Consider the following 24,365-nt stretch of genomic DNA (forward strand, 5'->3'; position numbering starts at 1 on the left):
CATATTCCCAGGAATGGTATGCCCACCACCACCAGTGTGTCCTCGCATGCATGGTGATGTAAGGTCACACCAGCGGGGGCAGAACCTCACGTTCCATTTTGTTTCAGTACTGCACAGGAGACAAACCATCCAAAAGGAGGACTGCCCAGTTTAAAACTGGACAAGTGGCCCGCCTACCTGCAGGCCTTCTTGCATAGCTGGCTGTCTCTGAAGACTCTGCCCAAGACCTTGGCCTGCATACTGGTGCAGTGGCAGAAAAGGGATCAAGACCCTTGTCCCTTATCCTCTTGGTCTTGGCTATGTAGGAGGTGAACAGCTCCTACTCCTTGCCCCCCATAGCAGGAGCCTGGGGAGCAGGTGAAGAGAGGGTAGGCAGAGCTGAGGCAGCGCATGGCAAAGGGGGTCATGATTTGCAGATAATATAGGCGACTAGAGAAGTACTTACCACCCTGAGCTGGCCCTAGACCAAATGGTGCCACAGGCAAGGAGCGTCTTTGGTGCCCCTCCCCTCCATTTGTTAAACTTTTGAATACCTTATTTTTTTATTGCATTTGTAGCCCATTTCATGACGTTGAGAAACAATTTGTATGCATGATTTATCGCAGACATTTAAGAGGATACAGATTTACAGATCCTACCGTGCAAATGTATTTATGCATGACATATATAAGCAAATAAAAAAAAATTGTATCCTCTATAGAAGCTTTTTAATTTTAAGAACGCCTGGAAGGTTCCATGAGATTCTAGAAAGGTCCAGGACATTCTAGGAGGTTAGTGAAAAATGAACCCACATACGGAATACCTGAAACATTTTACTTCAAAAAGTTCTCTTTTCCCTTTTGTTGCTAACAACTAAAAGAGCACCCCAAGCCCGGTGCCCCCAAGCAGTCACCTGGGTTGCCTGGCCCTAAATCCAGCCCTGTTACTACCTTCCACCCAGAAGCAAGGGTGAAACAGGCAGGGGGACTGTGGCTCCATGAGCCACAATTCTTTCCTTGTTATGCTCCTGGAGTGGAAAAGCAACATGTCGCCCTTTCCTAGGGGCCATGTTCTTGTGACACAATCTAGCCCCCTGTAGCCACCCCAACCACATTTCATAGATTTTTTTTAAGGCCAGAAGGTGCCATCTAGTCTAGTCTGACTTCCTGCCTCACCTGGTGATTCCTGCATCAGGCCGGTAACTTCTGTTAGAGCTAGAGCACAGCATTTAGAAAGACAGCCATACAACGCTAGATGAGAGCTAGACAGTCTATTATAATTATTGATTTAAAGACTTGAAGTGAAGGAGAATTCACCACATCCTTCGATAAGTCGTTCCTGTGGTTAATTAACCTCATTATGAAAAATTTGCACCTTTTCTATGCTCAATTTGTCCAGCCTCAACTTCCACCCAGTGGATCTCATTATGCCCTATTCTGAAATATTAAAGAGCCCTCCCCTACCAGAAATCTTTCCCTCCATGTCAGTACTTACGGATGGGAATCAAGTCACTGCTTAAACTTCTCTTTCACAAACTTTAGTCTCTCCCGGTCAGGCAGGTTTTCCACACTTGTACCTCTTTTCTGCAACCTTTCCAACATCCTTTTTGAAGGGCAGACTCCAGAACTGGACACAGCATTCCAGTAAGTGGGTCACTAATGCCATATACAGCAGTAATAACACCTTCCTATTCCTACGTGATATTCCTCATCTCATCCGTCCAATGACTGCGCAAGTCCTCTAAGCTACTAGAGAGCATGTTGAATTGGTTTGCTACCATGACCCTTAAGTCCCTTGCAGATGGTGCTATAATACTCTTTAAAGGAAAACGGAAATGACTCTGCTTCGGGTAACATCTCCTTAGTTGAACTCCAAGACATTCCCCCAATATCCCATCACTGTAAAAGGCAAGCCCTTTAAGGGCCAGATTCTGCCAACTGGACTCTCACGGAGTAGTATCTTACTACATGAGAGGTCCTGTGTAATAAGACATGACCCCGCATGGGTGAGGCTGGCAGGGTTGTGCCTTTAATAAATACTGAGATGATTTGGAGATTGTGTGTGCAAGAGGACAAAAAGAGCACCGTACCCTTCATACAATGGGCCTGATCCTCTTCTCATTTTACACCAGGTAACTATTGACTTCAGTACAGTTGCCCCTTATTTACACCAGAATACAGGAGGAGAAAGTCAGGCCTTATCACTTCCAACTGCCTACCTTACATCTAACTGAAGTAAGAAAGCTCTTCAGACAGTGAGGTAATAGAAGCTACAAATGTTCTGTTAACATTAACACACACAAAAACTAGGCACACGGCCTAAAATTCAGTTACAAAGAGATTGCAGACAGTTCCCAGCACCTTTCAGACTTCTGCAGGAACACAACAGGCTTTACTAGCAATTTTTAAAACCTCTAAGCAAAACAAACCCTCTCAAAGTGCTTTTTAATGACGTCACATTCACTCTCCGCTGGCAGCCTTTCAACCTGTCACAGCTAGTCAGCCCTTTCCACTGGAATATTTCAAAGCCCCGTTTAACAACGACTGGGGGAACAAACAAGACAATACTAACGAGACCTAAATAAAATAAAGCCATCCAGCCCATCAGTGCACGCTACACATAGAATATGGGATTATCTATACAGAGCCCTGAGGTGTCCATCCCTGTGGCATCCGGGCTGTTCACACAGAATATATGCCATCTCAGGGCGTCTCAAACTTCAATTTCACCACAACCCCCTTTGACAACAAAAATTACTACATGACCCCAGGAGGGCGGACTGAAGCCTGAGCCTGTCTGCCCTGCCACCCCGGTTGTGGGGGCCTAAGCCAAAAGGCTTCAGCCCCAGGTGCGGGGAGCTGTATTCTGACCCTCCGACACCCAGGGCTGAAGCCCTTGGGCTTCGGCTGCAGGTGGTGGGACTTCAGGCGTCAGCTTTGGGCCCCAGCAAGTCTAACGCCAGTCCTGGTGACCCCATTAAAACAGGGTCACGACCCACAGTTTGAGAACTGCTGCGTTATCGCATACCATATACTTGTGTGGAAACACCTGCTCTTGTCTTCATTGACATGTGATGTTCTCTCTCAGGAAGACTCTTCATTCTCAAGATTATGGGAGGGGGAGTGGGTGATAGACACCTGAGCAGCCGTAATCCCCTCCTAGTCACTACCAACTGCCTCCGGTATGTGTCTGTAGTTAGTTCTGCAACAGAGCAAGTTATTTGTTAGGTGGGAAATGGTCTCTGTGAATTCATGTTGGGGAGCCAAAAATCGAGCACAGGGATGCTTGGGTCTAATCAATCCCCTTTTTGCCCCATTGTCTCCAGGGCGCAATCCTGGTAGGTGTAGAGAGCAGAGCAGGAGCATCAAACACTGGGTGCCCAGAATACAGAGTAAATACCCTGCATCCGGGGTGCCTCCGTCTCCTTTTTGCCGAGCACCCAGCCCCAACATAGGCCAATACAGCATCAGCCTCTGAAGACAAAAAGATGCCCCCAAGGGCAGGCAAGGAAACAGCTAATACAGTTAAATAACTCCTGGTACCATTAGCACGGCTACAGAGAAAGGTCTGCTAGTGTTTACCCTATAGACCCACTCATTCAAGAGTTTTATAACGAAGACCTGTATTCAGATGCATGGCCAGCTCCCGGTGTCACCCTTACTCACGCTGAGTAGGACTTTACTCCTCAGGCAGTCCTGTGCAAATGAACGGGACCAGTGATGCAATAAAGGTACCATGCCCAGCGAAACAACAGTGGCAGCAGCAGTCTGTGGAGTATTCTAGTTGCTTTTGTCTAGACAGAACAAATTAGCAGGGGGCTGGGCGTGCTTCAGCCCTGGGAGATAGGAGGCTGCTTTGTGTTATTCAGTGTGGACTCCTTCTGGAAGATGAAGGAGCATTCTAACACATGTGAAAGGGGTTCTGTGCACATCTCAGCTGGAATGACGCTACACAGGCCCACAGAGGGGTTAAGAGAAGGAGCAAAGGGCACAGGGATGACTTCTCTCTTCCCCACACCAAGGCAAAGAAGTTGCTGAGTGCCTGGAAATGCATTCAGAGAAAAATTTCCTGAAGATTCAGATTACTGCACAAGTCTAGCAGGAAAAACGAGACATCTGGATTACAACATGGCAGACCAAAATGGCTCCTATCAAGCCAAGGTAGTGTATTTAATCCAAGTTAACCGAGTGACTGAATCAGCTCATTTTACAAGTGTTGCATATATTAGAAAGCACTTATGACCAGTATGGCCCTTGTGGAATGGGGACGTGGGCGAAAAGTCTTATTGCACACCCCACACAAGGGCCACTCACAAATCACAGCTCCCAGCTACACACAGAGTGTGGGGGCGCTCAAGGAAACACCATCTTGAGGGTCCTGCAACATATCAGGCCACTCAGGATTGGACTGTGCCACTTAGCGGCCCGTACAATTGGTGCAATTCCACGCCACTCCCAACATGAGCCAGTGACTAAACACCACAACAGGGCTCTTAGTAGAGGTCATTTCTGTGCTTTGAATGTCACTAGGGGCAATGAAGCCAAGGGGATTGGACGTTAGCCTGGGAAACCTTGAGTTCTTAATCCCATCTCTATTGACACCTCCTGGCATAGCCTTGGATCAAGTCGCTTGTGTACTTACGAAAATTTTGGCCTCAGTCTTGTCATTTGGGGCCTGATTTTTGAACGTACTAGCCTGACGCACTGCAGTTTAAAACAAGTGGGAGTTGTGGGATGCTCCATACCACTAGAAATCAGGCCCACGTGGTCTCAAGTTGGGCACGCACAAATGGAGGGCCCCAAAGATGAAAATGGTTTTTACCCTCTGCCAAAGCCTCCCCAACTGAAAACGGGGGACAATACTACTTACCAACCTCACAGCAGCATTGTAAGGACCAGCTAATATCTGTGCAGTCCTTTGGGAAATATGGCGCTGTTCTCATTGCTTTAAAATTGCAGAAGTGGAATGCAGAGACAGAATCCGGGGCTAAAGAGTGAGGCTGGGACTCAAAAGTTGTGTGGCTGTTGGAACTGGCCTAGTAACAGTTGAGCAGGTACGTGTTTTCTGCGTACACACCATTAAGAAATTACTATTGCTCGCTCTAAGAGCTTAGTCTCTCCGTATGATGGATGCAACAGAAAGCCTTCTAACTAAAGTATGATCCCTAAACAAACTCTGAACACCACATCATCATCCATAAGGTCAAAAACCTACCTCTTCCAGCTTGTGAATCATGGATTTAGGCAAACCAAGTAATATGGATATTATAGTGACTGTCCAGCTACTCAGCAAGGCATCAATCGGAAGTTACAGCCTGTCAAAAATATTATAGAATCATGGATTTGCATGGGGAGAAATCCTTTTCCCCCTCTGTCCAATGGCGCAGAGGGCCAACAAGGTTTCACCTACAGGAGCAGAGCAAGATTTATTTTTTGGAGCAGGGATGTCTATGCTAGGCACACACATGTCCTGTGTGTTCCCTTGCTCCATGGGTGCTGCACCTGTGTGTGGTCATGCAAGGCACTGGAGCAGATAAAGGTTGGGGCTTGAGGGTCTACCACTGTATAAATGCATCAGCCACCATCCCTTGCAGCATGACCACATTAGACCTGGAGGAGCCACTCTGCAGCCAGATGAAGAGGATTCCATCCCCCTTTTCCCTGCAAAGATCCACAAACAGCCAAATTTCTCAAGCCAGGTAGAAAAATTTTAAAATTTCCATCTCAGATCTCGTGGAATAGCCTTCACTCCATGAGTCATCCCATGAAGATCAACAGCACGACTCATACAATAAAGTGCAATTCAGTGTGAGGATGGGAGTCAGAATAGGGCTCCTCCTTCATATAGCGTTATTTATTATTCATCATCATCCTACCTGAGAGGTAACACAGATAACACTGCTCCACTGGGAAGGCTACAGAGCCAGAAATCAGAGCTTCCCTACGCAAACACCAAAGGCAGAGAATCTCTCAGAGTCCAAGCTTTCAAGTCTTTCATTGAGATTTACCAGGGAGATTTTTTTTTCCCCCCACTTGCAGAGAGCCAAGCAAAGCTATTCTGCAGCCTCACGCTCCTGGGCAGTGCTTCCAGCCAATCACACGTGCTGAGCAGGGCTTGGCTAGGAGGTGTTACAGGGAAACGTAGATTGCCGCAGGAAGTGGCGCGGGTGATCCAGCGGGAGACGTGTTTCCCTCCAGACAGGTGCTGAGTCTAAGCCAAGACTACATTATCCCACAGGGAATCCCAGGAAGGATCCAGGGAATCAGACTGTAATTACACTGAGTTGGCAGGATTAATACGAACTCTAAGGGTAATGAAAAGCGAAGCATGCCATTAAAGTATAAATACAGCTCCTAGCTCCCCCAGGAGATCTGTCAAGAGACCTGGCCATTACAGAGCGGGAAAGGGCTCAGAAACCCTTCCCCACTCCCCAGCTGTAGGGCCCACAAAAGGGCCATGCAGAAACGCAGTCCCTGCATTCAGAGAAGCACAGGGACTGCTCCTCTCCTACACCTAGAGAGGGCAGAAAGGAAACAAGCCCCCATCCCACTCCACACTGGCCCCAGAGCAGGGCTGGGGTACATAAGGAAATGCAGGCATGCTCAGGGGTGCTGGAACAATTTGTATAGTGGGGGTGCTGAGAGCCATGGAACCAAACTGTAAACCCCGTATATGATGGAAACCATTTCAAGCCAGGGGCTGCGGCAGCACCCCCCGCACCCTAAGTTCCAGCACCTATGGGCATGCTCCCTCTGCACGCAAAAGAGGAATTCTGCTTCCTTCCAGCAGGATGCCTCCTGGTGCTCCCCTTTGGCCCCTACTATGGGCTCTGCCTAACAGGCATGATGTAGCCCAGTCAGCAGCTTTTGCAGTCATCACTCAGGTTGAAAAGGATGAGCCGGTTCATATCCATGGTTTGGAAGCAATGCCAGCGAGATTCCCCCTCCTTTTAAAGGAAAGCATGGCTGACCTGCAGCCTTGTGGCCGCTCGGTGAACTATCCCACTTGCAGACCCAAGTGTGGGCCCTGAGACCCTCAAGACAGCAGCCATTTGGTGTCCCAGTGCAGCTCCCGGGGGAGAGGTCCCCTCACATCACTGCCTTGCTCTGCGGCTAGACATGCAAGGCATCAGGGCCACCCAGAGGGGGGGGGGCAAGTAGGGCAATTTGCTCCAGGCTCCAGGCCCCACAGGGGCCTCCACGAGAGTTTTTGGTGGCAGGGGGGGTCCTTCAGTGCCCCCCCCCAATGCCTGAATTGCCCCCAGGTCCCCTGAATTCTCCAGGCGGCCCTGCAAGGCAGAGGTGGTGGGCTGTAGAGGAAGCTGCATGCAGCCCTCCTCAGTGGGTGCGTGGGGGCTGCTAGGACAAGCCATGGCTCAAGGAGTAAAGGTCTTCCAGTGGCTTCCTCCTAGCCATGCCCATCACAAACAAGATGTGGATGGTCACTGGCTGTGAATAAGCTGGAGGATAACACTCAATCCTAAAGCCAAGAGAAGGGGAAAGATGGCCCCATGGAAACCCCAGCAAGGGTATGTAGAGGAATGGAGCTGGAATGTAGAGGCTGAGTGAATGGCCACTGTACAACAAGTCTGTGTTACAGAGACAGGGCCACGATTTGGGTGTATTTAGGCCTCTTTTAATGCTTCTCTGGTGGCAAGATCTGGACAGTTCAACAAAATTCTCTTAATGGAAGGAAGCTCTCTGATGTCACATCGCCAACATACCTACTCCTGTGCTATCCCCAAAACCAGCCCCACTTCTGGAGAGGGGAGTGTCGGGGCAAGGAGGTGCTTGCCACAGGCATGGCCCTCACACAGGCTGCTGTATCATACCCTGGGACCAGGACCAGGGCTGAGCCTGATGGCCTCCCTCATTCAGTAGCCCCAAGCAGAGTCTCAACCTGGGCCCGCCGCTCATTTTGTCCCAAGTTCTTAAAACTTTATGCAAGGAGAGAAAAGCCCAGCAATAGCTACGGTTCGAGGTGCAAACGCCGCACCGTGTGCTTGTCGAACGCATGCATCCATTCTGAGCAAGAGAGTCAGACTGGCAGAGTCTCTGCTGCGGAGGGGTAATCACGCCACATGGGACTCATTAGCTAATTGTTACAAAAAAGTAATGGAAAGCATTTCAGAAATGCAGTGCTAAACTTCCAGAAGTGTCATTACAGGCTGGACACACATTTCTGGCAGCCATGTTAGCATGAACGTGGCCAGCAACAGAACATCTCATTTCTCACAGCCCACTGCACCACTTAACGCACCAGTCCCCATAATCTATAGCAAGCCCAGACATTTTCAGCTTACCCGTTTCTGCACATGCACCTGCCAGCAAAAATGGCTGTTGAGCTAATTAGTGCATTCAGCTAGGGCAGCTGGGCACCCAACCACATGCTCTGCATGCATGAAGGACCCTATTTGCTGCACTGGCTTCAGTGGAAGTTTTGCCAGAGTACATTTCAAGTAAGGAACGCAGGACCTGGTCCAAAACAGATCTACAGCCACATCTCTGTGCAGAGCAGCTATTGCAATGAGATCAGTTTGGGACTAGCTGAAAATTTATCCTTAGAAACCAAGGATTATTTCTTTGTTTATACCGTCAAAGATATACATGGTGCTTTATGCAAAAATAAACATTAAATAACCATGAGAAATGCAATATACAGAAGTCAGGGAAGCATAGGGTCAAATGGCTATACCTTCAACCCTCAGCATCCTAATAGCATTCTGTCTAGAAATCCTTTAAAATGGTTCTTTTGGGGGGGACAGTAGTGCCCCCAAATGGGAAAGCATTCTGCTGCCAGGCCTAAAAAACTGCTCATCTAACCTAAGGGAGCATGTCCATAAAATTTATTCTGATGAGTGAATGCACTTTTAAAAAGCTGTTCCTTGTGAAATGGGGAAAGCCCCATGTTTCCCTCCCTCTACAGATCCTGCAGTTCAACAACTATTCCTGAAAAGGGTTTGTTAAACTCCACTCCTCATTGTTCAATAATCACTGACTGAAAGCAAAATACTGCTAATAGGTTAGCAGGGCATTCCTGCTAGTAGGATGAGTCAAAGTGAGATCAATAAATAATTGCATTTAAAAGATTATCCCAATCCTGTCCAATCTTTTTCCTAGTTAAAAGGCTGAAAATACACCCAGACAGGGGTTCTCACAGATCTTTACTTATTTATGGATTACCAGCATCACAGCGGATAATAATGTCTAACATTATACAGGTGCTTTCAAAACCAACGGCTTACCTTAAAAAGGTGATTTGTCTTTAATCCTGAAGGAGGGGTGAGCAAACAGGTAATGGGAACAGCTGATGTAACGCGGCAATTGGGCATTCAGGATGAATACTGGACTTGACTCGGTGCCCTGCTCAGGACCTCACTGACTTCAATTAACATTGGACAAGGCCATTGTTGCATCATGTTCATGCCATGCTGTTCTGTCACTGGAAACCTCATCAGGTTTCCTAGCAGTGAGCAACAGGCTGCTGAGAAGTCAGATAGGGTGTATGGAGGATGGCAGCATGACTGGAAAGGTGAGGGACTAGTTTAAGGATATCCCCTCAAGCCAGCCACCAACACTGCCCTGCCAAAAGCATTGCCATTTTCCACCTCCACTAGAGAGATTCAGGACATGTCCTAGAAGACGCCCCCTCCACCCCAAGGAGCCCTGCAAATTCCATACAGTTTCCTCCCCAATAAAAACAAAATCTCCCTCCCCTTCTTCCTCCTCTATGCAAACTCCTAGACCCTTCTATCCCTCCCCTTCATTTCCTGCACTTTCCTCTCGTCCCATGTAGGCTGTTCTATGTAGCTCACCTACCTAGCATCCGTTCCTCATGGTGGGTGCCCTGCCATCGGTGGGATGGCTGGGAAGCAAGCCCCCTGCGGCAGTCAGCAGGGAAACGCTCATCTATTCTGGGGAAGGCAAGTATCCTCTGACTGTGGGCGGTCGTCCCTAGCCAGTCTTGGTGAGGTTTCCAGTCCTGATGAGGTTTCCAGTGACAGAACAGCATGGCATGAACATGATGCAACAATGGCCTTGTCCAATGTTAATTGAAGTCAGTGAGGTCCTGAGCAGGGCACCGAGTCAAGTCCAGTATTCATCCTGAATGCCCAATTGCCGCGTTACATCAGCTGTTCCCATTACCTGTTTGCTCACCCCTCCTTCAGGATTAAAGACAAATCACCTTTTTAAGGTAAGCCGTTGGTTTTGAAAGCACCTGTATAATGTTAGACATTATTATCCGCTGTGATGCTGGTAATCCATAAATAAGTAAAGATCTGTGAGAACCCCTGTCTGGGTGTATTTTCAGGTGGAGCAAGGGGGCCTCAACTAGCTGGTGAAGGATCGGTGGTGAGGAGGGTCTCCAGGCTTGCTCCCAGTATTGGCTTTTCTAGCCCTTTGCTGAGGATGGGCAGGCAGGCACTGGCATGGGGAGGCTGGCTGCAGCCATCACTGGGGAAGCTAATTGAGTCTATAGCCATCAGAGAGCCGACCCCACCTGTCAGGCCTCAGCACTGTCTCACCGGCACATTCCCCATGTGATCCTAAGGCGACAGGGGAGCCAAAAGCAACTTTCTCCAGCTGCAGCGGGTGCACCCCGGTGTAGCAGACGACGGAGGGTCTGAGCCAGCTCCCATTATTGCCCTGAGAGTGAAACCAGGCCCTGAGTGAGTGGCAGTCAGATGCATCCCAGGCTCAGAGAGGGCTAAAATTTTAAGCCAAGCCAGGCCTAATAGTTTGGAAAGAGCCTGGGTAAGTTCCCCCAACATATACACCCCATAGCTAATTTCATTATCACATTATTACCAAGGATGGGGAGTGCGCGGGGGAAGTCAGCGAGAAGATTCTTTGGTATACATAGTATTGCCAACACTAAGCATTCAAAAACCATGAGTCAAGACCCTCAAAAATCACGTGACTGCCTTAAAAAAATTGTGACTTACTTTAAAAATGTAATTGTGGGCTCTGTTTGTTCACTTTCTGGTTTTGAGGCTGCATGTGGGTCATGTTCTCAAGCTTGTCTCCACCATCAGGAGGACTTAAAAAAAAACAAAAAAAAACTTTGTTGTTGTAATTAAATTTGAGATTCTCACCCAACCACATGCCTCCAGGAGGTAGGGCTTTATTACAAACAATAGAACGGCGAGGCGCATGGAAAGATCGTGCGCGCTGGCAGCTTGCCTTTTTAGCTCCTACTCCATGGGCACTCCTGCAAACAAACAGTAGGAACAGGCGAGAGTGATCCTTCACTCACTCATTTTACGTTAATGGCTGGGCTACACAGCAAGTTACTGCAGGACAAGCCAGGGCATGACTCCGCGCAATGACATCCCATGTGGACACTGCCACAGTACAGTGAAAATCCCGTGTACACAAGCGCATGTTGAGGCAGCGGGGGAAGACACAGCTTTAGGCCCCAATGCCCAGCCTCCAGCTGGAGCAGCAGAGCTCAGCTTCTTGCTCCTTTCAGCCCTAGCAATCAAGCTGCATGGGTTTCTCTCTTCACAAGAGAAAAGGATAGAAACTTACTTTTGGGGTGGTTTTTTTAAAAAATAAAATAAAATAAAAGCGGAGAGATTCTCCTGTGGGGCCCAGATGCCTGGCTCTGTTAATGAGGAGCTTGTGCAAGTCCCCCTCCACCTGCCAGTGCAATGAGACCACTGCCTCAGGCCTGTAACCCAGAGTGACTCTGCTTCCCCGCCACAGCTCACTTCACCTCCGATTTCCAGTAGCACGGTCCTCCCTCCTCAGCTTCCGGAATTAGAACTGCACCAGCAGGATCTCGCTCTCCCATCCCTACTCTTGCTTGTTTGCAGTAGTGCCCATGATGAAGGAGCTAATAAAGCGAGTACAATTGCTCTAATTGGGACTGCATTTCTGGAGCCCTTTCCAAGGGAGCTGCATTAAGGAGCTCTGATTAATGACAAATATTTCCAAAGAGCTTGGGCTGACTAGCTATTACCTGGGCTATCCGTCAATTTAAAACAAACTGCTGAAGCCATTCACATCCCTAATATTAATCTAGGCATTCCCCGACTCTTCTTTCAGAAGCCTGCCTAATCCCATGCTGTCATTTACACCTCACTTGATGGGTTATCTGTGCATTCTAACTCAAGGGAACCAGCGCACATGTGCTAAGCCAGGTACATAGAGCAGCACAAGTTGTTCACACTAGAATTTGTAATGGGCACAAAACCTCCATGGGTCCCTAAGTACGCAAGCCTTCTGAGTTTTCCCAATGGGACATCCTTCTCCCAACTGGTCCCCATCAGTCATCCTGTGAAAACCCTCTGCCCACTTCCTCATCCACTTCCACCCTGCTCTTACACCCATCTAGCCCCAGACACTGGATATCCCTGAAGTTCATCTATAAGCAAATGAGATCTGGTAACGGCACTATCCACAGCTCCCCAGAGAGGCAGCGGCATCCTGGAACAAATCTCTAAATAGGTATTTGGCCTCTGGGCCGGGGAGACGTGGCAGCCCAGGTCCTGTGGAGGTGCAGGCCAGCCAATGCACTGCTTTTGGCAGGAGGTCACAGGGAAAGGGTGTGTGTCTAGCTGAGGTTGTGGTTTGGAGGTTCTCATAAGAACAGCCATACTGGGTCAGACCAAAGGTCCATCTAGCCCAGTATCCCTGTCTTCCCACAGTGGCCAATGCCAGGTGCCCCAGAGGGAATGAACAGAACAGGTAATCATCAAGTGATCCCTCCTGTTGCCCATTCCCAGCTTCTGGCAAACAGAGGCTAGGGACACCAACAAAAAACACCTTTCTCCAAACACAGAAAGATGCCCTTCTGGAAGGCATGTGTTACTCAAACACATTACTGGGCTCAAATAGAAATTTAATGTTCTGTGAAAAACTGGTCAGACTAGATGATTTAATGGACAGGTGCGGTTTGAGTTAATTAATCACTCCCTAGTTAGGACCCTAATGTATGGATGTTTGTTGTTTTTAATTTAACTTTGGAGATTTAGACTCTTTCAAAAAAAAAAAAAAAAGGATTCTTCTCATAAATCAATCAATCAGTTTTAGGCCCATTTGACCTGCCAGCATCTCTGTAATGATTGATGAGCTGGAACACAAAAGTGAAACCCACTCACTTTAACTGCTCCCATCTGAATTTCCTTCACTGTACAAGTTCCATGGGAGACATTTTTAAAGGCATTTTGAGTTTGTCACCGATTCCAATTCTAGGTTTATAGCATGCCGTACTTCCATAGCATTGTAACATGCAGAGCAGATATACAAATGGAGAATGGGCCATTAGCAAGAAATATAACAGGACTATTTAATGAAAACATGCTCTTATTAGAAATGCACCATGTCTCAGGGACCACAGCAGAAATTTGTTAGGGTCTTTTAGTTTACTAGTGGCTACTAATTAGATGCAAAAAGCAATGAGGAAAATAGTTTTAGATTTCCCGCCCCCTTTCCAAATGAAAACATCCCCTTACAAATGACACACTACTTGGCCAAGATTAATAAGAAGACAGCCTGCAGATAATGAAATCTTCACTCAGCAGAGGGTGTCACTGCATTCAAAAATGGAGGGGAAGCGTTTAGTTCAGAACGGTCATCAGCCTTCTCTGATATGCCGTTGGCATGAGTTCACCTGGTAACCTGTAGATTTCCCATATCTCCCACTCCTTAACGATTCGCTTGCCACCCGAACAACTGTCAGGTGCTTAGTTGTCAAACTCCCAAATGCTGCTCAAATTGGTCAGAGGACTCTCTAATCCACTCCCTTCCAATAGAGGTTGTATGCAACGCCCATGCAGCTTGCTTTCTGTTTTATGCCCTTGTTTCTTGTTGCCTTTTCTTCACTAGAAGGTTAGTCTCAAATAAAGTCAAAAGACCTCTGTAAGTCACTGTACACCGCAGCACAAAGCTTCTATTTTAATCTCTCTCTGGACATACAAAAGTCTCCTTTTCCACATTACTGCAAGGACTGTTCTTTTAAGCCTTCTGAAAAAATCAAACCCCTCCCTGACAATGTGATGCACCCTGACATACTCCGACAATGTGATGCACCAATGGCAAGAATCAAAGGGAGAAGCTACCTCAAGATCATTGAAAGAGATTCAGCAGAGGACTGTGATGTTTATAATAGCGCAAACATTTTCAATACATAAAACACTCTGTGTGCACGTGCTCCTTCACACTTTGCTAATCAAAAGTACACAGTATCAGATGACCCTGAGAACAGACTGATTCTGCTTGTGTCAAACAGAGCTGCATTATCTCAATATTGAATCCTATTATATGAAAAGAGGTTTTCGGAAGGGGTGGGGGGTTAGAAATAAGCCAAATATTTTGCTGCATCTTTGAAAAGTCAGTTCTAACTCCTGTACATATTCCACCATTGTGAGGACCTGCATATGCAAGTATGAAATATTCACTAGCATCTGTATGTCAGAAGATGCAGTCCACATTGGGAGACATGGATGTGGTTTATGATCTTGGCTAATTTTGGTTACCCACAACAAATATGTTCATTTTCCTAACCCAGACTTCTGCGCTGTTTAATTTTGCCTTTCAAATACATAAGGATCTTCCTGATTATTTCTCCATTGGCAGGAGCCCTGATCAACTTAATACCTTTGAGTAGCAGTGTCTCATGAATAGTCAACATTCTTTTGATCCTCCAAGGTCTCCACAGCTAATCTTGAAGATTATGAAAAGTCTCTGGCTTGGTAATGGAATGTCCAGCGAAAGTGAATACTACTAGGAAAAATACGTAGTAACTTCTGCTTCATGCAGTCTTCTCTCCATTCAGGTAGGTTGGCACAATCCTGTCAGGGCAGCTAATGGCAGAGCATCTTCTAGGACAGTGGTTCTCATCCAGGGGTCCCTGGGGGGCCACCAAATAGGACCAGCTTTAGACTCGCTGGGGTCCAGGGCAGAAAGCCGAAGCCGCGCAGCATGGGGCTGAAGCCCAGAGCCCTGCCAAGTGGAGCTGAAGCAAAAACCTGAGAAACTTAGTTTCTAGGTGCCCCTGGTGGTTTGGGGCCACGGGCTATTGCCCTGCTTGCTACCCCTTAATGCCAGCCCTGGCTTTTACATGCAGAAAGCCAGGCATTGTGGCACAGATGGGCTGGGGGATTTTATAGCATGTCTAGGGCGCCTCAGAAAGAAAAAGGTTGAAAAAACCCCTGTTCTAGGGAGACACCTAGGAATGGGGTCTGGACACAGTGTAAAGATCTTGGGATCCCTTAGATTGAAGCTTTTTTTCCCCCATAGATCCCTGGGCTCCATCTGTTTTCAGGACCACACCCCTCAGCCCCTCTACACAGTCACAAGCAACTCAACCACTCAGGAGAGTATTCAATAGAAACTTATCAGCATGAAGCTTACAAAGATCTGGGTCTTCTTCTCACAGTACAATAAGGCCCCAAAACAATATGAAAAATTGAAAGTGAAGATCAAAGTGGGAACATCTGAAGGAAATTCAAGTCCCAGCCTGTTGCTTGCTGAATTCTCACAAGTCAGCACGTGTTTTTGTTTTGTTTTTTTACGACTAAGATCTTCTGAACACCATTTAATAATGGTACAATAAGACAGACCAGACTGAACAGGTTTGCAATTAATTTTCATCAGCTCTAATTTACCTCTTTGCTTCTGGCAGTTTTCCTCTTCTGAACTAGGAACACCAGCTCCCGTTTTGTTATTTCGAATGTAGCAAAGTCCATAACGTGGCTGGTGTTTAAACAGAATATTTGTGTGGATGAAATGAGTAAAATTAAAGTTTGAGATGAACCAATAAAAGTGAGAAAAATCAAAGCTGAGTCTGAGCCAACACTCATCCCGCTACACTTGGATAGCTACCAGTAATACTCGGGGAGAGGGTTCTCTCCCCACCTCACAGAGAGTAATTGGGATGAATTGCATCCAACTCCATAGGATATGGGGATGTTTTTCTGAGATAGGGGGATTTAGGAGGCGTGGACTGTTTGCTCATACAGAAGCCCAACAGAAACACTGGCAGAGATTTACTGCCAACTGGAGCATCACAGCTCCTCCATCCTGGAGGAATCACCTTAAAAGATGGTCCTGGGTTTTAACGGAGGCAAAGGAAACCTTGATGACATGACCACCTATAAGGTGTGGGGAGAACAAGCCATGCACCCTAGGAAAACACTAAAAGGGGATCCTCCCATAGTTCTCTGCAGCCCAGACCCTCTCCTGCAGGTATTTCCCTAGAAAGGGAAGAGATATTCCATGTCATTGGCTGAGACCATTTTTTCAACTTCCTGAAAAAGAAAGTTTTAGTCTAAAAGTTATCAAGGGTCGAATCCTGCCCACCATCAGCCAAGAGCTCCACTGGCCCTAAACTTATTACTCAACTATAGCAACAGTTCGTTACCACTGCTAGGCAAACCAGTGCTAGCACCTTACCTCAGGCTTTTTGTGAATGGTACTCTAGGGTCCCTTTGCCATTGTAATTATGACCCTCTGTGCCTGGCCTTGAGACGTCCCCACTTCCAGTTGGCTGGGCTTGAGTTGCAGCTGGGAGACTGGCAGCTGGGAGACTGGTGTCAGAAGAAGCCAAAGCACAATTCCAAGCACAACTGGATAAGCAGCAGTGGGAGCCAGCTGAGGTCTCGTGCTAGAGAAGCAATAGAGTTGTCTGGAGAGGATGAAAACCACTGAACTGCAACACTGCTTTTGGACAATGCTATAACAACAGGGGCAGTGACCCACTGACCTGAAGTACAAGGAGTTAAACTGCTCTAGTCCCAATTTTCATATATAGCTACATCCTATTCTGGGCAATGGGATCTTCATCTTTGAAAACCACCATGACCTGGGAGTTTCTTGATAAATTTAAGGACGAGGAGATCAATTTAAGCATGCTTTCTCGTTCACGGCATTGTACCGTATATGGGATTCCTCCCATGAGGGCATCCACAGAATCAAGTTCTCTGGCTGCCACACAAAAGTGAGATGAAAAATACAATGAGCAATATGCCCTTATCCCCTTCTATCGTTCTGTCAAAGAAACGCAGATCAGATCAGCTATTGTTCACTAGGGCAGTGGTCCTCTCCAGTGACGGACATTGCCAGAACAAAGGCCACAGACAGCAGACAATTTTACAGGAGTATATGGCCACTCTGACATAACGAAAGCCAGCACTGATGGATCCCTGCACCCAAACAGAGCCCCATTCACATCAGTGGGTCTCTGCACTGATACAGAGGCGGTACCACATCAACTGCAAGACTGAGACCTTAGCATGGCAGCATGTCGGGTACGATTGGCAGAGCTGGTCAGACAATGGTTTTCATGCAGATTCCCATAAAAAAAAAATAATTGGCACTTTTTCCAATCAAAAATTGAAAAACATTTTGACCAGCTATAAATAATTTGTCCTGTCAGCCTACTACTCTCCTCTCCCCAGAATTTTACCCTAGATTTCTATGGGCTTTAGAATAGGCCCCTACTGAATAGTTATACCCCTCCATTTCACAACAAATAAACATTTAATTCATATAGTAGGAAGGAATTTACATAAGGTAAATATAAACCTAAAAAAATGCCGGCGGCTTCAAATTTGAGATTCCCATGTGTAAAAATACCGCAGCAGTTCAGTACTACATAATCCAGTCTCTTTGATGTGGAAGGTTGGTTGGTTTGTTTTGCATACAACTGCACATAGGAAATACAACCCCACGTTCTGATTCAGTCCTTACTCAGGTAACATTCCCAGAGATGACAATGGGAATTATGCTTTAATAAGGAGTGCAGGATTCTGTCTTTTTTTTTCAAGTTGATCTTGCAAGTTATATATTTTAAATGGCTTTTGAGAGATCACATATCTCCTAAATTTTTCAGCTGTTCATATTTTTATTTACTAAAACAAATGAGGATGGATTTGAGTGCATGGGTTAAAGTCAATGGGATTCCACAAGTGTAACAACAGAATTTGGCCCTGTATTTTGCCAGCATTAACATTCATAGTATATTTTACCCAAGAGCAGAATATGAGTTTCTGTACAGTGAAATACCATCCACAACATAATGGCTATGGACCCAGTCCTAGAAACAGGACCAGGCTTACTTGCACCATGAAAGTCAATGGAGTTTTACTGTTGACTTCAGTGGGCACAGGATCAAACCCATATTGTGTTTACGACAGTGAGCAGTCCCATTGACCAGAAAGGGACTATGAGAGGAAGGATGGTCCAGTGGTTAAGGTGCTAACCTAGAACTGGGTTCAATCCCTTTCTCTTCCACAGTCTTCTTATGTGATCTTGGGCAAGTCACTTAGCCTCTCTGTGCCTCAGTTGTAAAAGGTCAGAGAGGGATAACACCATCTTCCTACCGCACAGGGGGATTGTGAGGATACATACATTAAAGGACTGAACCACTTCGAGATCTGCTGATGAAAAGCACTAAACAAAAAGATAGGTATTATTACTCTCAGTAAGGAGCATTGCAGTGTTTTTGCAGGATGAGGCTCAAAGTCTGAACTCAAATATTAATTACACCCTAAGTTAAACTACTGTATAAGCAATGACATGCCATACTACTGCAAACAGCAAAACAAGCAGCAAATTAAACCCCTCTAGTACACAAAAAACCACTATAAAGTTGTGCTGAAAATTAAAGAAGAAATCAGAAATATTCCATACACAACTCGGTTACATTTTAACTTTTGTTATGTATGTAAACATGTCATAAAAAACTGCTAATACATCTTAGTACTTTCCACTGATAAACATAGATGAAGATAAATGACCTAATTAAAAAATTATGAGTCTAGATCTACCATTATTCAGTTTTCAAAAATATATATATCAATGTTGTCCTGATTTGCTTCAGCTCAAACAGGTTAGCAATATTAGCTAAGATGAGAGAGTCAGACAGAAAATAATTCATTAGTGTAATTAACAAATCCTAATAAAATGCTGTTGAGCATACCTCCATACTCACACAAGAAGTGTGAATTATGCATTATTTGCTCCGTGATATGTGTATGACTAAAATATATGCTGGATTTTTAGAACAAGAAGGGTTATCTGGGAAAGGTAAAGAAGAGATGGGGGGGAAGTATTGGTTAAAAGTTTTAAATTAAATGTTTACCAATTTTATTGTAAAACAGTATGATATTGTATTATAAAACTCATCATTAGAGCTTGATACACTGAGATAAATTAAGATACTAAAACTAATCTATAGCATTGGCTGGAAGATAGAATCTTATTTTCCATGTACTATATAGTTTGAAATATTTGAACATCAAAACAGACTCTGCTTTTACACTTGGGATCCCAAAGCTTTATAAAAGAAACTGTGAAAAGAGTAAACTTTGAATCTCAATTTCTTCAGGAAGCAGAGGTTTTCTAGTCACCGTAAGTGTCCTTTTCATCTCAGGGTGACCTTAACTTTCAGATTTGTAAAATGGTTTCCCTTTGTGATCAGTTCTACTGTGTAATACATTTTAAAAATAACTATTTATCTTCTTCAATATATTAGTCAAATATACCAGGAGAAGCCTCTTTGGGTATTTTTGTTCTGAAGTTTGCCCAAGCTTAAGTCACCGCTGATTTAGAAGAAATGACACATTTAGTAACAAGCAAACAAACAATCATGAATATATTTGCTGCAATACCATCTCTGCATTCACCTATGCCAGCATATTTAAGTGTATCAGTTGTAACTATATATCTATGTATATTTACATAGACCAAGACATAACCTAATATAATTTGAAAAGAATGTTTTACACTGCACATTACACTGTTACAAGCCTGATTCATTGATATTGTGAAAACACATAGGCCTGAGTTTCTGAAAAATGTAAGTGAACTGCAAATTGACAAAGATGTTTAAGTTAAGTCGTGTTGTGAAATGCAGGAATCAATACATTACTCAAAAGGGTGTATCCGTGCAAAAGTTTTAATATTAAAACAGATTTCACTGCTTTTAGATTTTGCATTGCTAATCATCATGATCTCAGCTACTTCCACTTTGTAATGACAATAATGAATAAACACGCTGTAACGAAGGACTAGGACATAACAAGCTGATCAATTGTTAATTCTATAAAATGACTAGAACGTGTCTTTACTATCAATATCTAAATCAACATCTATTTGTGAAACTCATGTGACGAATGCATATCCTCCAGCTAGTCTGGTCCTTCTCCTTAATAATGTCATTGTCATTTTGGTCATATTTAAGGGGAACTTGAACAGAATTATTTTCTTGTGATTTTTTTTTAAAGTAGCAGCAAAAATTGGTTTGACATTTAAAAACAAATTGCATATGTATTATATGGAGGGTACAGTTTTACTGTTAGCGCTCCAATTAGAAATACAGAAAGATCCATTCAAAACCCCATTTTATAATGTTATTCTTAAACCTTACTGTTCATAACCAGCAGCAATTTTAGTAAAGTATTCAAAATTTAACTTTTGTTACATCTTTTGCTTTAACCCGCTGTGTAGCAAAAAAAAAAAAAAAAAAAGACTTTAAACAAAAGACTGCAGTACATAACTGTAACAGAACATGTTATTTGTATATAAAAATGTACTTACACCAACATTACAAATTGGTTTATTTAGTATGGTGTTTTTAGCAAAGAGGAGAACCAAATTGGTAACAATCAATTATTACATATAGCTGCCATCATCTGCTACAGTCCTAAGCAAGATTTAACATTAATAGCTTATTCGCTGATAAAGTCCAATTCACTGGGAAATATGTTCAACTTCCACACTTCAAAAGCCTACCAGTGCTAAAAACATTGATTTTCCTCTGGCTTTCATGGCCTTTTGCAAAGAGGCTGGTTAAATGCTGGTCCCCTTAATCCTCCCAACAAAAACAACAAACAGAAAGCTGGAGAATAGATTGTGACTAGAGAACAAATGTGATCTACAGTTTTTCAAATAAATTAACATTATCTGAGAAATACTCAAATTTAGATACAACTTCTTAAGATGAAGCAATTATGGGCCTGATCATTTCACCTTTACTCATGCGAGTAAGTCCCATTGCAGAACCCAATTCTGGTTGCAGGGTTCTGTAGACAGAAACAGGGTCAGAATTTTTTTGTCCTTATACATATGTAACCTCTGCTAAAGTCTGAGAGTACTGGATACCTAGGGGGATGCAGGATTATACCGTAATTAACTGTTTAAATCCTAAACAATTGTATAGCCCTTTTAATTGGTTTCGCTACATACATGCATGGGGGGTGGACTAGTGCAAATGAAATGGGGCTGAAAAACTGATTTAGAGTATCATATGCAGGAATTTGGACATTTCTGGATACATTATTGGTTGGCTTGGAGCCCATGCAAGATTGTTAAGAACTGGAAGTCATGTAACAAGTCATTGGAAGGAATATTTCCCCAACGTTTGCAATAAGCTCTCACATTTGTACAATAACTTTGATGTTATTTCTGAGGGTTTTGGTTCGGGGTGGGCGGTAGAACAGGTATGCTTCTGCACAGGATGGACATAAAGAGATGTTCTGGGGATTTTTCCAGGTTGGTGGGGGTGGGAGGGGAGTTTATTTATTTATCAGCTGACGGAGGTAAATTATCTCCATTGAATTATTTAATGCTGCAAGCAGGCTGAAGTTAATATACACGTTATCATTGTTATGATAAGTTTAATTATTTTTGAGGTGCTCAAAGCTTCTGTATGGTCTTTTTATTGCTAAATCTAAATAATGAATGTCCTGAACTATTAACAACATGCACAGTAAGACGAACATAGATTTTTTTTTGGTAGAAGTGCTTTTAATTTATGAGTACATCCTGAATGCCATTCATTTTTAAAACATACTTTATTTGCAACGTAGCGATCCATTCCTCTGTTGGAGCATTCCATTAATCCTTCCATAAAATAAACCATCCCTCCCTGCATTTATCTGTGTCAGGTACATCTAGAAATTGGGGGAAGATTCCTTCTCAGGTAAGACTCTCCTAAATAGTAGACTCACTGCAGATTTTTAAAAGTAGGCATTTGTGAAGATATTCGGATTATGTTAATACCTACTCATTTATGCTAAAACATATAAAACTAAACAAAAATAATAAAATATCCAGCACCAGACTAAAAGTCAATGTTAGATTAAAAAACTCAGTTTTTCCCATTTCTTTCCCTTGTAGCCTGGAATCAAGCAAACCCTGCAATTGGTAAATATTTTCCCAGTAACCCACCTGAAATATATTTCGGCTTCAGTCATGCAAGTTTCAAGTGTTCTCTTATCCGATTCCTCAGAATAATGCATGTTCACCTGAAGTTTCAGAACGGCTGCTTAAGGAACTGAAATAACGGAAGTGAATCCATCTGTTGAACCCCCTTACAGCAATTCTTCCATATTCCAACAAGTTATGAAACCATTTTCAGATTCAATTGCCCGAGTACTTTTATATACAAATGGGCTTGAACCTGTGTTTTGTTTAAATTTTACTGCACCAATCTTACACTCTAGGTGCTTCGCAGGAATTAAGCACACAATATTTGATACAAAAATTAACATATCAAACAGCTCAAATTCTGTTAACGCAAGCGCAGCAGATAATCCTTATGGGTCCTGTACACCTGTGTTCATGCTGCATCCTTCCTCCATAAGTAGTTCCATTGAAATCAGTGTGACTACTCCTGGGAGTAAGGCACTACGCCACAGGACTAAAGGCAAGAGTCAGGCCCAGCAACAACCACCATGAGTTAAACCCCATATATCCCAGCATGCAGCCTCGTAACCCACCTCCTCCCAAAACACCCGTGAAGCGAGGCTGGGGTGGCTGTGGAGGCCCTACCAGCCACAAAGACCTCCTAAGAAGTTCTACGGACCACTTCAAATCCAGAAACAGCAGCTGTTTGCCTGTTGTTGAAACACAGCTCCTCTAAAGAGCAGTTAGTGAAGCCTCCAGCAACAGGGGCAAGGCATGTAGTTAGCTGCACATGTAGACCAGCAAAGCCAAGCATCCCACTTCTTCTGTTCATTAGAAGAGAGCAGAAGGAACTTCAGAACCCTGGTGCTCAATCAGAAACCATCCACTGGAGCAGCAATAGTAGGAACCTGGGGGAATGGCTCAGCCAATTTCCCCCACCAGCCTGAAGGTCTGCGGCGTACAGGGCAACAGCAGAAAGTAGCCAGGTCCAAAAAGATTTTTTCACTCATCATTCCCAGTGACTGGGAGCAGGAGGCAGGGATGAATGAAAAGGGTTTGTGGGGTACCCACTAAATGTGCTCTAGGATCTTTTATTTTTCCAGAAGCAGGGGGGATTAGGGAGACCCAAAAATCTAATTTTACTAAGATGGATTTACTATGTCATGGCTTGGATCCTCAAGGGTTATTGGTGCTGAAGATCCAAACCAAGTTTCTTTTATTTTAAAAAATAATTACAGTTAATCTCAGCGGGTTGAATTAATTTTACCAGGAAAAATAATAAATGATGCTCTTTTCTGAAGTTGGAAACTTGCTGTCTCCAACGTTATTAGCATCTTGTAGTGGTTTAAATTGAAAAGGATGGTCACCCGGATTTGATTTTAATGCAACATAACATTCTAGAAACAGGAAAAATATCACAGCTTAGCATCCTAAATTCACTACTGTAACAAGATAAATCCTTCCTTAGTAATGAAAACGTCTGCACTTCACTACATAAATACGTCTGCAATGTACTTCTATTCACCGATCAAACTACCAGAAACACAAACTTTTCACTGCGTAATGGGAGCACCACAGATATCCTGAGGTAACTAGACCCAACCAGTCATACATCCCCTGATCCTAAAATACCACAACCTCCACAGTGTTAAGGTGGGTAACAATATGGGAGTCCACTGACACATCAATAACTTATGCTAAGGTTTGAATTCTTAATACATCCATGTCTCTTGCAACAAATGGAAGAACAGAATCCTGCTGTTTAATTGCTGTATCAGATTCTCAAGCTATCACAATTATCTGTGCATTGCAACGTTTGCCATTGAAAGGCATCTCAGTACAAAAACCAAAACTTAATTTTGCAAAGAATTAAACATTCAGTGCCATTCTGTCTGCTTCCAAGAGGTCTAGATTTGGCCCTCACTCTTACTAAAGCTACTGAACAAAGGGCCAAATTCTCCGCAGACTTACATAATTAGTAACCCTTGAAATCTATGTCCAAGGAGAATGTGGTGCATAGTTTGTAAAATGCAAGCATAGTTTCTGATATCCTGGACTGTACAAACATGAGCCAGAGGTTTGCAATTCATTTCAAAATTGTTAAATCTGTTAGTTGCTTTATCCATGCCTAGGGCTTGCTCTGACAACCGGAATCATGTTTTCGTTTTTCTTGATACAGCGTGGAAAAATTGCTTATTGTCCCTTTAAGAACCAAACTGTCAGTGTCCCAACCTACCTTTACCAGGTGTA

General features: G+C 44.3%; 1 protein-coding gene across 3 annotated transcripts in view; it reads right to left on the reverse strand.

The window, feature by feature from the left end:
• The window catches only part of TAFA4 (TAFA chemokine like family member 4), a 111,921-nt gene that overhangs the window by 81,862 nt on the left and 5,694 nt on the right, over positions 1 to 24,365 (reverse strand). Inside the window, exon 1 of one of the 3 annotated variants that reach the window (XM_073354809.1) lies at positions 10,925 to 11,006. The exons of the other annotated variants lie outside the window; for them this stretch is intronic. The gene's annotated coding sequence lies outside the window, so the exon portion shown is untranslated. Of the gene's footprint in view, positions 1 to 10,924; positions 11,007 to 24,365 lie in introns of those variants that run through there. 3 annotated transcript variants of the gene reach the window in all.

Source organism: Lepidochelys kempii, chromosome 7 (genome assembly GCF_965140265.1).
Source record: "Lepidochelys kempii isolate rLepKem1 chromosome 7, rLepKem1.hap2, whole genome shotgun sequence".
NCBI lineage: Eukaryota > Metazoa > Chordata > Testudines > Cheloniidae > Lepidochelys > Lepidochelys kempii.